We start from the raw sequence: 13,687 nt of genomic DNA, 5'->3' as shown, positions 1-13,687 counted from the left end.
TCTCCCGTTTCGGAGCAACAGGCTCTGGACACGCAGGCTCAGCGGCCATGGCTCACGGGCGCAGCCGCTCCGCAGCATGTGAGATCTTCCCGGACCGGGGCATGAACCCGTGTCCCCTGCGTCGGCAGGCGTACTCTCAACTACTGTGCCACCAGGGAAGCCCCAGTGTTCTGTTTCAAGGAGGAACCAGATAAAAAATGCATCCTTCAAAAACACAAGCTTCTGTCACTACTCATCTGTGATTTTCAATGTAGATGACATATCATTTACACTTAAGCCTCATTATGATGCTGTTCTTCAGGTGTGAGTGAGTGTTGCTCATCATAGATAAAATTATCTAGTATCGGGGAAATTAGTAATGATGTTTTAAAAATTCTATTCTCTGACAAGTAGACACCTGGCAAGTTTTCAGCATATCTTTCTGGTATGACAAGGTAGAATAAAGTTTCTTGAGACATTTTCCCATTATATGGCATCTTGTACCACATATGTAAGTGTTGGAAATGGCTGGAAGTAAATTGAAGAACTGTTTTCCCCCTTAAGGGCTGAACTATAACCGTCCTGTGACCCACAGACATCTTTAGGTACTCAGAAAAGTACCTATATATATTGAGGCATTGAAACTAATGTGTTAGATTACATTAAATCAGCGAGTTCGTGGAACTCAGAGTAGGTTATATTTCTTTCCCCCCAAAATGCTAGTTGAACAGTTGATAATACCCTTTAATAGATGTTTGAAGGACACATGTTGGATGGTGGTTGGCACTTGCAATGCTCAAGATTTTCTTTTCAAGTCAGAATGATTGACATGGTTTTTGGTTGCGAATGTTGATTTAAGCTTTGAGATTGCCTAGTTATTAAAATAAAGGCTGAGTCTAATACCTTTTAATAGAGAGAAAGACAGTTGCAATGTAACAAATATTCTTGGCAGCTCAGACACTCATTTTCTTCTGCATTATATTGCCAACGGCAACATTTTAGTCAAATTAAAAAATATTTTATCACTTTTCTTGGTTGAACTAATTTAGACTTCATTTTTTTATAAAGGTGATTATAAGTGTTAATCTCCCTGATGAATTCAGAGATATTTTGCTACTGAGAATTATCAGTCACAAGTGATAATTTACCTTTAGTGGATTTGATGATACTGAATCCACTGGTGCTTCACTAATAATTTTAATAAAAGATGGAAGAGTGACCTAAACTAATTACAGAAGAAGAACAGTTCAAAATAGAAAGATATCAGAGTTCTAGGAAGGAAACATATGATATTACAATATAGTAATTGTTAAAGAATTATTAACTGGGAAAATTTTGATGAAACCTCAGCACAAAGATCTTCTACAAAGTTTTTCAGACCCAGTGAAATATATATGTATAATGCAGATATACATGTATAGATGAACAAAATGTAGATGTATGAAATGCAGATGTATAGATCTTGCAGATGTGTACGAAATTGGTATGTTATTGTCATGGTCAATTACTTTTCACACTTCGGTGGAAGTAGGTAGAAAAAGCAAACATAGGAATCACTGGGATCAAATTTTGTCCTGCCTTCACCTTTCATATTATTTTCAATTCAAGCAAGTGACTTGCCTATGTTACCCAATGGCCAGTTTCCACATCTACAAATAGGAGATAATAATGCCTACTTTATTATATGAACATTTTAATTCAGTATATTTCAGAAGTGTTTTTAAAACTAGGTTATTAAGTTGTCATTATTTTAATTATTACTATTATTATTAGAGTTGTCAATTCTATACTTTATTCAATGATGGAACACAGCTGTTCAGGTATTATTGTTACTCCAAAATGAATTGCTAAAAACCATTCTACGCACGAATTTTAAAGTGACATCTAAACGTTTTATCTTAGCATAGATAGTTGAAATTATGATATTATTTAAGTATTGACAGCAATGGAACATAAATACTATAATAAATTGATATCATCATCATTCATTTAAAAACACAGAAACAAGTTATTATTTAATGGTAGGAAATTTTATGCCATTGATTTTGTCTCCTTGAATTTTTACTCCCATTCTAATTCTGAAACACTAATTTATCCCAATGTATGATTTTAAACTTGAAGGTTTTCTACTGAACATCTTATCATACTTTTCTATAGATATTTATTTAAAATTTTAATTTCCTGTAGCCATAAAGCTCTATATATCTTTTAAAGTGACTTTTTATTGCAGTTATTATTTGTACTTAATTTATTTAAAACAGCAAAATACATTATGAATTCCAATAAATACTATTTTTATAAAGTAAAATTCATTTGAAAAACTATTTTATGAGATGATTGTGAATTACTTGCTTGAAACAATTGTGGAAATGTTCCTTTATTTGCCATTCTGGAGATTTTTCCACATCAGGCCAAGCACTGAAGGGAGTTTTGAGATTGCCTTTTTTTAAAAGGATCGCTGTTAAAGGGAGAAGGGAAAGGAGAACCCACAGGGCAGACAATTTTTCAGGCTGATCAGTTTCATAATAGACTACAAATAAAATTTAAGAATACGATATCTGACTTCTTTTAAATTATTAATATTGATACTTTAATAGCTCTTTTGTTAAAACTTTAGGAGCTGCCAAGGGTACAAATTAGAAAACCATTTTCGTAACACTCCATTGCTCCCTCAGAACATAAAACCTCTCACACTCTTTATTGATTCTGAATAGTCAATCATCTTTCCAGTCTGTTTTTATCAGTGACTGAAATTGTCTCAACTGTAACTGAAATGGAATAATATAATTCAAGAGAGGTCAGGTGGACCTAAGTAAGTCTAACCTATGTAGAACCTAGTCAGATCAGCTACGGAGAGAACATTTGTGTGTTTGACTATGCTCTCCAATTCTCTCTAGCTCAGAGAATTTAAAGTCTCTGAAATACAGAGATGGAAAGAGCCACCATTATAATTAACAGAAGATAGTATTTATTGAATAACCTATCACATAGGTGGCTTGGCAAGAGGCTCTAAAAACCCTCAGGTTTTAAATCAACAGAGAGTGGTTAGGAACTAGCTTTAAGTCCGAAGAGCAGCTTGAGGCGAAGAAACCTCCGACAACACTGTTATGAGGGCCTCAGCAATTATTTTATAATACGATAAAGAAAAAACTGAATTTAGAATCACATACCCATTAAAGTACATGTTTAGTTCTGTTTCTTTGTTTGATTGTATAGTTCAAGCAGAAACATTTTGAGCTCGTGTATAGTCCCCTTTGCAGAGGAAGCCAGGATGAAGGGAAGAGCTCCTCTGTAATTTAAAAAGTATTTTCAAACCTTTGTATTCTGTAAGACCTTTGAATTGTCCTAATTAAAGGGCTTGTATGCTCCTTCGTGGCTCTTGATTTATATTCGTAGATTTTGGGGTAAAACTCAAGGAAATAAGCAATCACCTGGGCCAGCACTCTCATTTGAAAAAGATAAAACAGTAAACCTGCGATAGTAAATGCCATCTCCAAGATCACACAGTTAATGGCTAAACTAAGTTAAGAACTTGACCTCAGTACAGTGCTTTTTCCCTTTGTCTTAATGCTAATGTAGTTCTCCAAATGTGGTCTCTGGATGAGCAGCGTAGAAATCAACTGGGAACTTGTTAGAAATGCAAATTTTATAGCTCCACCGCAGACTGGGTGGATCCAAAACTCTGGGTCTGGTAACCAGCAATCTTTATTTTAAAAAGTCTTTAGTGGGGGCTTCCCTGGTGGCACAGTGGTTGAGAATCTGCCTGCCGATACAGGGGACATGGGTTCGTGCCCCGGTCCGGGAAGATCCCACATGACGCGGAGCAGCTGGGCCTGTGAGCCGTGGCCGCTGGGCCTTCTTCAAGTGATTCTGATGTAATATAACATTTGAGAACCACTGTTTAGAAAATAGAGATCAAAACTTTAAAACAATTCCTAACAGGGATGTCTTAGATGTCCTTGGTTTTGGTACACTGAGGCAATGTTTATGTCCTGTCTCTGGAAGGACATTGGTCACCATCTTGTCACAAAATAGAAGTTGTACCACGTAGCGTTAAAATTTTGACGTATAAATATGTTTCTATGTCCATCTCTCATGCGTTTCAATTTCTATATTATCTTTTCTTTTTTTAGAATCTTTATTGGAGTATAATTGCTTTACAATGGTGTGTTAGTTTCTGCTTCATAACGAAGTGAATCAGCTATACATATATCCCCATATCTCTTCCCTCTTGCATCTCCCTCCCTCCTACCCTCTCAATCCCACCCCTCTAGGTGGTCACAAAGCACCCAGCTGACCTCCCTGTGCTATGCAGCTGCTTCCCACTAGCTATCTTTATTCTTCTCTGTGGTAGTTAGTTCCACTATTTTATCTTACAGGTCACTTATCCGTTCTTCTGCCTCAGTTTTTCTGTTATTGATTCCTTCTAGAGAATTTTTACTCTCATTTATTTTGTTGTTCATCCTTGTTTGTTTGCTGTTTAGTTCTTCTAGGTCCTTGTTAAACGTTTCTGGTATTTTCTCCATTTTATTTCCAAGATTTTGGATCATCTTTACTATCATTATTCTGAATTCTTTTTCAGGTAGACTGCCTATTTCCTCTTCATTTGTTAGGTCTGGTGGCTTTTTGTCTTGCTCCTTTGTCTGCTATGTGTTTTTCTGTCTTCTCATATTGCTTCACTTACTGTGTTTGGGGTCTCCTTTTTGCAGGCTACCGGTTCGTAGGTCCCATTGTTTTTGGTGTCTGCCCCAGTGGCTAAGGATGGTTCAGTGGGTTGTGTAGGCTTCCTCGTGGAGGGGAATGGTGCCTGTGTTCTCGTGGATGAGGCTGGATCTTGTCCTTCTGAGGCCAGGACCGCATTTGGTGGTGTGTTTTGGGGTGTCTGTGACCTTATTATGATTTTAGGCAGCCTCGCTGCTAATAAGTGAGGTTGTGTTCCTGTATTGCTAGTTGTTTGCTGCAGGGTTTCTAGCACTGTAGCTTGCTGGTCGTTGAGTGGAGCTGGGTCTTAGCGTTGAGATGGAGATCTCTGGGAGATTTTTCGCCGTTTGATATTACATGGACCCAGGAGGTCTCTGAACTCGGGTCAGAGTCCTGAACTCGGCTCTCCCACCTCAGAGGCACAGGCTGGACACCCAGCCAGAGCACCAAACCCTGTCAGCCACACGGCTCTGAAGAAAAGGGAGAAAAAAAGAAAGAAAAAAAATAAAATGAAGTTATTAAAATAAAAAATTATTAAAAATTAAAAAATTAAAAAGTAATAAAAAAAGAAGGAAGAGAGCAACCAAACCAAAAAACAAATCCACTAATGATAACAAGCACTAAAAACTGTACTTAAATTTAAAAAAAAAAAAATTGACAGGCAGACCCCTCGGACAAATGGTAAAAGCAAAGCTATAGAGACAAAATCACACAAAGTCCACCACCTCAATTTTGGGATGATTTGTTGTCTATTCAAGTATTCCAGAGATGCAGGTTCATCAAGTTGATTGTGGAGATTTAATCCGCTGCTCCTGAGGCTGCTGGGAGAGATTTCCCTTTCTCTTCTTTGTTCGCACAGCTCCTTGGGTTCAGCTTTGGATTTGGCCCCGCCTCTGTGTTTAGGTCACCTGAGGACGTCTGTTCTTTGCTCAGGCAGGACGGGGTTAAAGTGCAGCAGAGGCCAACGTGACATTGCACCAGCCTGGGGCGCACAGTGTATTCTCCCAAGGAAGTTGTCCCTAGATCACGGGACCCTGGCAGTGGCAGGCTGCTCAGGCTCCCGGGAAGGGAGGTGTGGATAATGACTTGTGCTTGCACACAGGCTTCTTGGTGGCTGCAGCAGCAGCCTTAGCATTTCATACCAGCTGATAGCCGCAGCTCGCACCCGTTTCTGGAGCTCATTTAGGTGGTGCTCGGAATCTTCTCTCCTTGCACGCCCCGAAACAATGGTCTCTTGCCTCTTAGGCAGGTCCAGACTTTTTCCTGGACTCCCTCCCAGCTAGCTGTGGTGCACTAGCCCCCTTCAGGCTGTGTTCACGCAGCCAACCCCAGTCCTCTCCCTGGGATCTGACCTCTGAAGCCAGAGCCTCAGCTCCCAGCCCTGACCCACCCCGGTGTGTGAGCAGACAAGCCTCTCAGGCTGGTGAGTGCTGGTCGGCACCGATCCTCTGTGCGGGAATCTCTCTGCTTTGCCCTCTGCACCCCTGTTGCTGTGCTGTCCTCCATGACTCTGAAGCTTCCCCACCCTGCCAACCCCCGTCTCTGCCAGTGAGGGGGCCTCCTAGTGTGTGGAAACTTTTCCTCCTTCACAGCTCCCTCCCAGAGGTGCAGGTCCCATCCCTATTCTTTTGTCTCTGTTTTTGCTTTTTTCTTTTGCCCTACCCAGGTACATGGGGAGTTTCTTGCCTTTTGGGAAGTCTGAGGTCTTCTGCCAGTGTTCAGTAGGTGTTTTGTAGGAGCTGTTCCACATGTAAATGTATTTCTGATGTATTTGTGGGGAGGAAGGTGATCTCCACGGCTTACTCCTCTGCCATCTTGAAGGTCTTCCCCTTCTATATTATCTTGTTTAAAAAGATTTAAAACTTTGAATTTTAACAATGCTTTTTATAAAGGTCTATGTGAAGAAGAAATAATGGCAACAAACAGTAGCCAGAAGGCAAGGAAGACTGTACCTCAACTCTTAACACATAAATGTAACAGGTTATGTTTTTATATGTGATGGAAGCAGGGATTACCTCTATTACCAGTCCTTCACGAAGGGACAGCCTTATGCTCAAAAGTGAGAAATATTTCAAAAAACTGTTTGAAGGGAAAAATCTGATAACGTCTATGTTTCAATACATCAAATTTACATTTTTTTAAGTTAAATATATTTTGAAAAGAAGACAGTTATAGTAATTGTTCAAAAAAAAGGTGAAAATGATATTGAAGTTCTATGAAGGGATCCTGATTTTGGAATTAATTTGTTTTTTAGAATTTGTGACATCAAGTAAGTTTGCTTATGGAGAGACTGATTTCCTCACCAATATGCAAGGAATATGTGTACAATATTGAGAGAACAGAATGAAATATTTTATGGTATTGGACAAGTGCTCATATAAAGTGCAATAATCTTTGATGCTCAGCTACTATAACTATAATCATATTTATAATCAAATAGAAATTTGAAATTCTTGTTTTCAAATCTTTACTTAATTTACTGAATTATTTATTACTGAAATATTATTTCAAATCTTTACTTAATTTACTGAATTATTCCTATTATACCATCATTTCATAAAATAAACATAACATTAGCATACAATACAAACGGATTCTTCATACATTAAAAAATGATATTTTTAAACTGTTAACATCTGACATTTTAATGTTTTCTTTATAGCCCCAAATTTTTAAGCATGAAATGTGTTGTAATTGAATGAGTAAATTATCTAAAAATGCCTTTAAGAATTATCATTTTTTTCCTAAAAATGAACACATCCATACACCTTTCTCATTCCTATTTATTTTTACTATTCAATAAATTTAAGGATACATAAAGAAAAAATGAATACAGGCTCTTTAGCTATCTTTCCCATATGCTTCCAATATACAATTTGGAAGGCAAAAGAGTGGTTGGTAGCTAAATTACTGAATATATTTCCTTGCAGTAAAAAGAAAAGTGCCTTTGTAGAAATGCTGTGGAATTTTCCTATTAAACGTAGTGGAATAATTTCTTACCATCTGTAGCATTCATTTAAAATATGTAAACAGTGGTATATTTGCCATCTGTTTGAAAGACTTTTTATGATACTTTTGAATCTGTCATTCAAGGATATCACCATTTTTATCATCTAAGGTTGATGCTTAAAACTCGGATCAATGACATTTTTGGTAGCCAAACTTGCATGCTGTGGAAGTGAAGCAGCAAAGGGCTATAAAGATGGCCAGTAACAGCCATAATAGTTCTGTTAACATCAATAAAACAGTACAGAATAGCTATTTAGAAGCATTTAATATCTTGCTGAAGGTGAAGAGAAGAATATCTGCAGAATGAGTCCTGCATATCAGCTTACTCCAGGTAGCTATTAAACAGGTAAATTACAATCCAAGACCTTCCCCCATCCTTGGAAACATATTGAAAAATGATACTGCCCATAGAAGTTTTCACCAGGTTTTCTACCCAACCAATTTTCCAAGATAATTAGTTTCTCTGCATATTTGAGGAAGCAAAATGTGGACTAATTAAAAGTTTACTGAATAGATAAAGTCAAACTGTATAGATATAGACATTTATCTTCAAGAAAATACCAGTGGATCCATTATGATTTCCTGTGCTGAGGTGGCATAAACACTGAGATACTCATAGACTAAGTTTCCAAGGATAAGTTAATAGTTCTCATGGAATTAAGAGACCTACCAAGTTATGAGGCTTGGAATATTTAGACAAGGGCAAAACAAAATCACTCCCTTATGATAGGACATTATTTAAAAAGAAAAGTATTTTAAGATGAGTTTTCTTCAAATTATAAAAATCTCAGTAATTCTTGGGTAATGGTTCACCACTTACTATTATTGGCCTGGCACAGGGTAGTGAGGCAAATACAGATTAAGGTCAGTAGAATTAAGAACAGAACAGAGAGGAGAGAAGGTCATATCCTTTACTGAATTGTAAATAGAGCTTCAGCCTATGTTGACTGATCTTCAAATTAATGTCTAAAAAGTATTTTTTCTTTTTTTTTTTCCAGTTTTGGACTTTAGACATCTTTATAAAATTCTCTGTTAAAGATAAACTTTAGAGATTCCTGTTATATATGCTGGACTTTTCCTGAAGTTAAGGATTGGGGGTTTCCTAAAGCATTTACTATTTCATGATGGTTGGGTATCAAAATAATACAGAATGACTTTGAAATGCAATTCACTACTATTAGCAATCAGATTCAAGAATGGTCTGTATACAAACACAGAGAAAAAATATAAATTTAGTAAAATACATATTAAGACTGTCTATAGGGCTTCCCTGGTGGCGCAGTGGTTGAGAGTCCGCCTGCCGATGCGGGTGACACGGGTTTGTGCCCCGTTCCGGGAAGATCCCACATGCCGCGGAGCTGCTGGGCCCGTGAGCCATGGCCGCTGAGCCTGCGCGTCCGGAGCCTGTGCTCTGCAACGGGAGAGTCCACAACAGTGAGAGGCCCGCGTACTGCAAAAAAAAAAAGACTGTCTATAAAATAAAATGTTTACGTGATATTGTGGCTGTGTATTGTCAACTGAAAGAAAAATGCACAGCATAAGAGCTGTGAGTTGAGTTTTATTCAGGGTCTTACTGAGGACTATAGCTTGGGAAACAGCCTTTCAGTAAAGTAGCTCTGAGAGAACTGCTTCCAAGAAGTTGGGGGAGAAGTCAGTATATATACAATTTTGCCGAGGGAATACATGCAATCAAGTATACATCTCTGTAAAAGGTTATTGCTAGTTACAAGGAACAGCGATCTCAGTTAATGATTTTAGTGCTTTTATGTGTATAGGAAGATTCAAGAATCTGGGTTCATTAAAGTTCTTCCTGAGATTTATCTATCTTAGAGGCCTGTTTTTCCAAAGCACAGAGTGCCTCATGCTGTTTTTCTTCCTGAATTCCTTTCAGGGTGTCCTGTTGGTCAGCAACTGCAGTGGCTATGATTCAATCCTTGCAGAACCAGATGGTGAGCAACATTCTTTGTTTTACAGTATTATTTGTGTTACTAAAAATATATATATTTAAATAGCCATTTATATGTCCTCTTATGGACATGGGTTTTGTTTTCATTGTAATTTCCCCAAAGCCAGTTAGACAGTATGTTTTCCAACAAGATATCTCTAAAGTAAATTTGTCATCCCAGAGGAGAATGTGGTTGGGATAGATTAACTCTCATAATATACTGATAAATTTATTTGAATGTAGTAGTTTATTTGGGAGAAGACACAAGGTAGATTTTCAGGCAATATCATTTTATTCCTAAAATATCAAGAAAAACATGATATAATAATGTAGTACAAAGGACTACATTAAAATATCTTGACATAAGATAAATGCACAAAAATCAATCATTTTCCTGTATAATAGACAGTAGAAATTATAAGAAAAATGTGAATTCATTCACAATGACAATGAAATATAATTAAAAAAAAAAAGCAACTAGGAATCAGAGTAACAAGAAAAGATGAAAACTTTACCCAGAAACAAAAAGGCTGAATAAAAGGAAAGACATATCATAGATTTGGATGAGTGATAAACCATAATAGATTAAGTACACTTTAAAGTCTCTTTGGGAAAAACAGGAAAGGTGATTCTAAAACTATTTGGAAGAACACTCATCATAGCTCAGGCATTATTGAATATGATGAATGCAATATTGTGACTTATAAGAAATACATACATTCACATGACCAAAATATATTTCTCATATGTATTTCATCTTCATCCACAGTTCCTGGCGTACAACTCTCAAAACCCTTGGAATTTCCTAAGTGTTGACAGTGACAAATGTGTCTCTTGTTATGTTAATGAAGTGACTTTTGGACCCCACCTAAAGATGGGGCTGGTTGCCAGGAGAACCAACCATGAAATTAGAGTGGAACATTCAGTCCCCCCCCCCCACCTCCAGGGAGGGGAAGGGGCTGGAGTTTGAATCAAATACCAGTGGCCAGTAATTAACTGATCATGACTATGTAATGAAGCTTCTATAAAAACCCAAAAGGATGGGGTTTGGAGAACTTCTGGTTTGGTGAACACAAAGAGTTTGGCGAGAGTGTTGCTGCTGGAGAGGTCATGGAAGCTCCTCACTCTCTCTCCCACACCTTGCCCTATGCATCTTTTTTCTGGCTGTTCCTGAGTTATATCTTTTTATAATAAACTGGTAATTTAGTAAGTGAAATGTTGCTCTGAGTTCTGTGAGCCATTATAGTTTGTGAGCCAAATTAATTGAACCTAAGGAAGAAGTGGGTTGTGGGAACCTCTGCTTTATAGCCAGACAGTCAGAAGCACAGGTAGCATCCTAGGCTTCTGACTAGCATCTTAAGGTGGGGGGTGGGGGCAGTCTTGTAAGACTGAACCCTTAACCAGTGGAATCTGACACTATCTCCAGATAGAGAGTGTGAGAATTGAGTTGAATTGAGTTAAATTCTTGGACACGCTATTGGTGTCTGAGAATTGCTTGTTAGTGTGGGAAAACCCTCCCCCCTGCTCCCCCCACGTGCACATTGGACTTGGCTCCAGAACTCTTTTAATGAGGTATGAAGGGAATTTATTCATTCTATTGGCTATTTAAACATAAAGTGATTAAAACACTGCAGTATTCGCATAAGACTTGAATAGTGGACAGAATAAAAGAAATTGCCTCTAACTGGATATTAATATATATAATAACTTAATATTTAAATAAAGAAAATATGTTTGACTAATAATGTTGGGGAAATTGTGCTATATTTATAAAAGAAATAATTTAAATCTTCACCAGAAACCACACAAAATAAATCTTTGATAGATATATTAAAGAGCTAAAAATGAAAGTTGAAACTGTAAAACTCTAGAAGAAAGCTTTAAACAGTTAAATTACCATTGAGATAGAATTTTCTAAATATGCCAAAGAAGTTATTCAATAATACTAAAACTGTTTTAAATTATGGTACATTAAAAATATATCATAAAAGCTAAAAGAAAACCTAGTAAACATATTTGCAGTAAATAAGACTTTGCTTAATATAAACAGCTTTTAAAAAATCATTAAGAAAGCACTGTAAGAAGTAGTGTCACACTGACCAGCTGGCTGAAGGCAAAGGGAATACAGAATGGGTGGTAGAAAAAGGGAATTTGTAAATATCATCTGTGGCTTTGTGACCAGTTCCGGAAATAAAGTAGCAGATGTGAATTGTTTCTTCAAAAAAAGTAGTGTCAGTTAACATGAAAAATAATAATTCACAACAAAAATGGGAAACAAACAAGAAAAAGCATGTAATTTTATTGGTAATTAAAGAAACGGAAAAAGGAATGAAATTGTGTCATTTGCAGAGATGTGGATGGAACTAGAGACTGTCATACAGAGTGAAGGAAGTCAGAAAGAGAAAAACAAATATTGTATATTAATGCATATATGTGGAGTCTAGAAAAATGGTATAGATGATCTTCTTTGCAAAGCAGAAATAGAGACACAGACATAGAGAACAAATGTATGGATACCAAGGGGGAAAGGGAAGGGGGGGTGGGATGAATTGGGAGATTGGGTTTGACATATATACACTACTATATATAAAATAGATAACTAATGAGAACTGACTGTATAGCACAGGGAACTCTACTCAGTGCTCTGTGGTGACCTAAATGGGAAGGAAATCCAAAAAAAGAGGGCATATATGTATATGTATGGCTGATTCACTTTTCTGAACAGCAGAAACTGACACCGCAGTGTAAAGCAACTATACTCTAATTTAAAAAAAAAAGGAGTTTATAACAATGAGAGAGGGCTTTATTTTTCTTGTCATATTATAAAGGTTTAAGAATTTTACATGCTGAAATCAAGTAATTTCAATTTTAGCAATCTTCCCTAATAAGCTGAGGATCCAAAAATTATTACAGTATTAAAGAGAAAAATTCAAGATTTTTAAGACATCCAAGACTAGAAGAATGAATTTAAAACTGTGGCACAAACACAAAAAAGAATGCAGCCATTAAAAATTGTAATATTGTCTTTTCTTCATCTTTCCTTCCATTCCTGAACAATTTGGACTCAAAATCATTAGGTAAGGCAGAGAAAGGTAAGCATTTCAATATCGATATATTGAAAACCACAAGTTTGTTCCAATATCTTCAATTCTAATCCAATACCGCATAGTTTGTTTTACTTTTTCCCTTTCCAAATTTTTCAATCCGTTTCCTTCAGTGAAAAACCAGCTTTCACTGTCCTTCACAGATATAATTTCTGTGTTTAAAACACGTCCTATGGGGAGAATTTCAGATGCCCTGAGTGGGATATTGGTGGCCAAGTAGGGTAGGGAGGGCATCTTTGGTGTCAGAGCCTGGGCAGCATAAGGATGGTAGGGTTTTAGAGCTGGAGAGGGGTAAGGAGAGCATATATGTATTGGGTCAGGGTGGTCATGTGTGAGGTGTCAGAGTCCAAGAGAAGGGAACCTGGCTCAGGGTGCTAGAGCCTGAGAAGGGTGAGCAAGGCATCCATGTAAGGGAAGTAGATACAACAGAAAGTATAGCTGTGAGGGATAGTGAAAGCTGGTTTCTCACTGAAGGTGAAGGCATTACCAAATTTGGAAAGGGAGAAAAGCAGAATAAAAGCAGAATATACTACTGGTATTGGATTAGATTGAAAGTATTGATATGAACTTGTGGTTTTCAATATATAGTTATAGACAAGTGTAGAAATAAGTGTGTGTGTGTGTGTGTGTGTGTTTGGAGGAAAGAAAGGAAAAGGAATGGTTACACTGCATTTGTGTGGAAGAACATTCTTTTTGGTAGAAAGTACATAAAGAAATTTGGAGGTGATAGGGTATAAGGTCAACACTGTACTTTTAAAAAATAAATTAAAATATTTTAAAACATTTAAAAATTTCAATTTTTATAACCTAAAGATTGTTTCAAAATTTTAAAAATATGATTTTAAAAATACTTAATAGCATAAGTAAAGTGTTATATACATATAAACACCCTCATATATGTATGTGTGGGAACATTAGAAGTTAAAATGATGGAAATAGTTTTCCACGT

At 36.9% G+C, this 13,687-nt stretch overlaps 1 long non-coding RNA gene across 2 annotated transcripts in view; it reads left to right on the top strand.

Moving 5' to 3' along the window:
• The first annotated feature begins 9,574 nt into the window (after positions 1–9,574).
• Positions 9,575–13,687, top strand: part of LOC307191184 — a 29,830-nt gene continuing 25,717 nt past the window's right edge. The window contains exon 1 of one of the 2 annotated variants that reach the window (XR_013829630.1): positions 9,575–9,638. This is a non-coding gene — a long non-coding RNA (uncharacterized lncRNA). Of the gene's footprint in view, positions 9,639–12,549; positions 12,712–13,687 lie in introns of those variants that run through there. The other variant, XR_013829631.1, reaches the window with a different exon arrangement.

This window comes from Stenella coeruleoalba (genome assembly GCF_951394435.1).
Source record: "Stenella coeruleoalba genome assembly, chromosome: 9".
Classification (NCBI taxonomy): Eukaryota; Metazoa; Chordata; class Mammalia; order Artiodactyla; family Delphinidae; genus Stenella; species Stenella coeruleoalba.
This window is presented reverse-complemented; position numbering and strand designations above follow the sequence as displayed.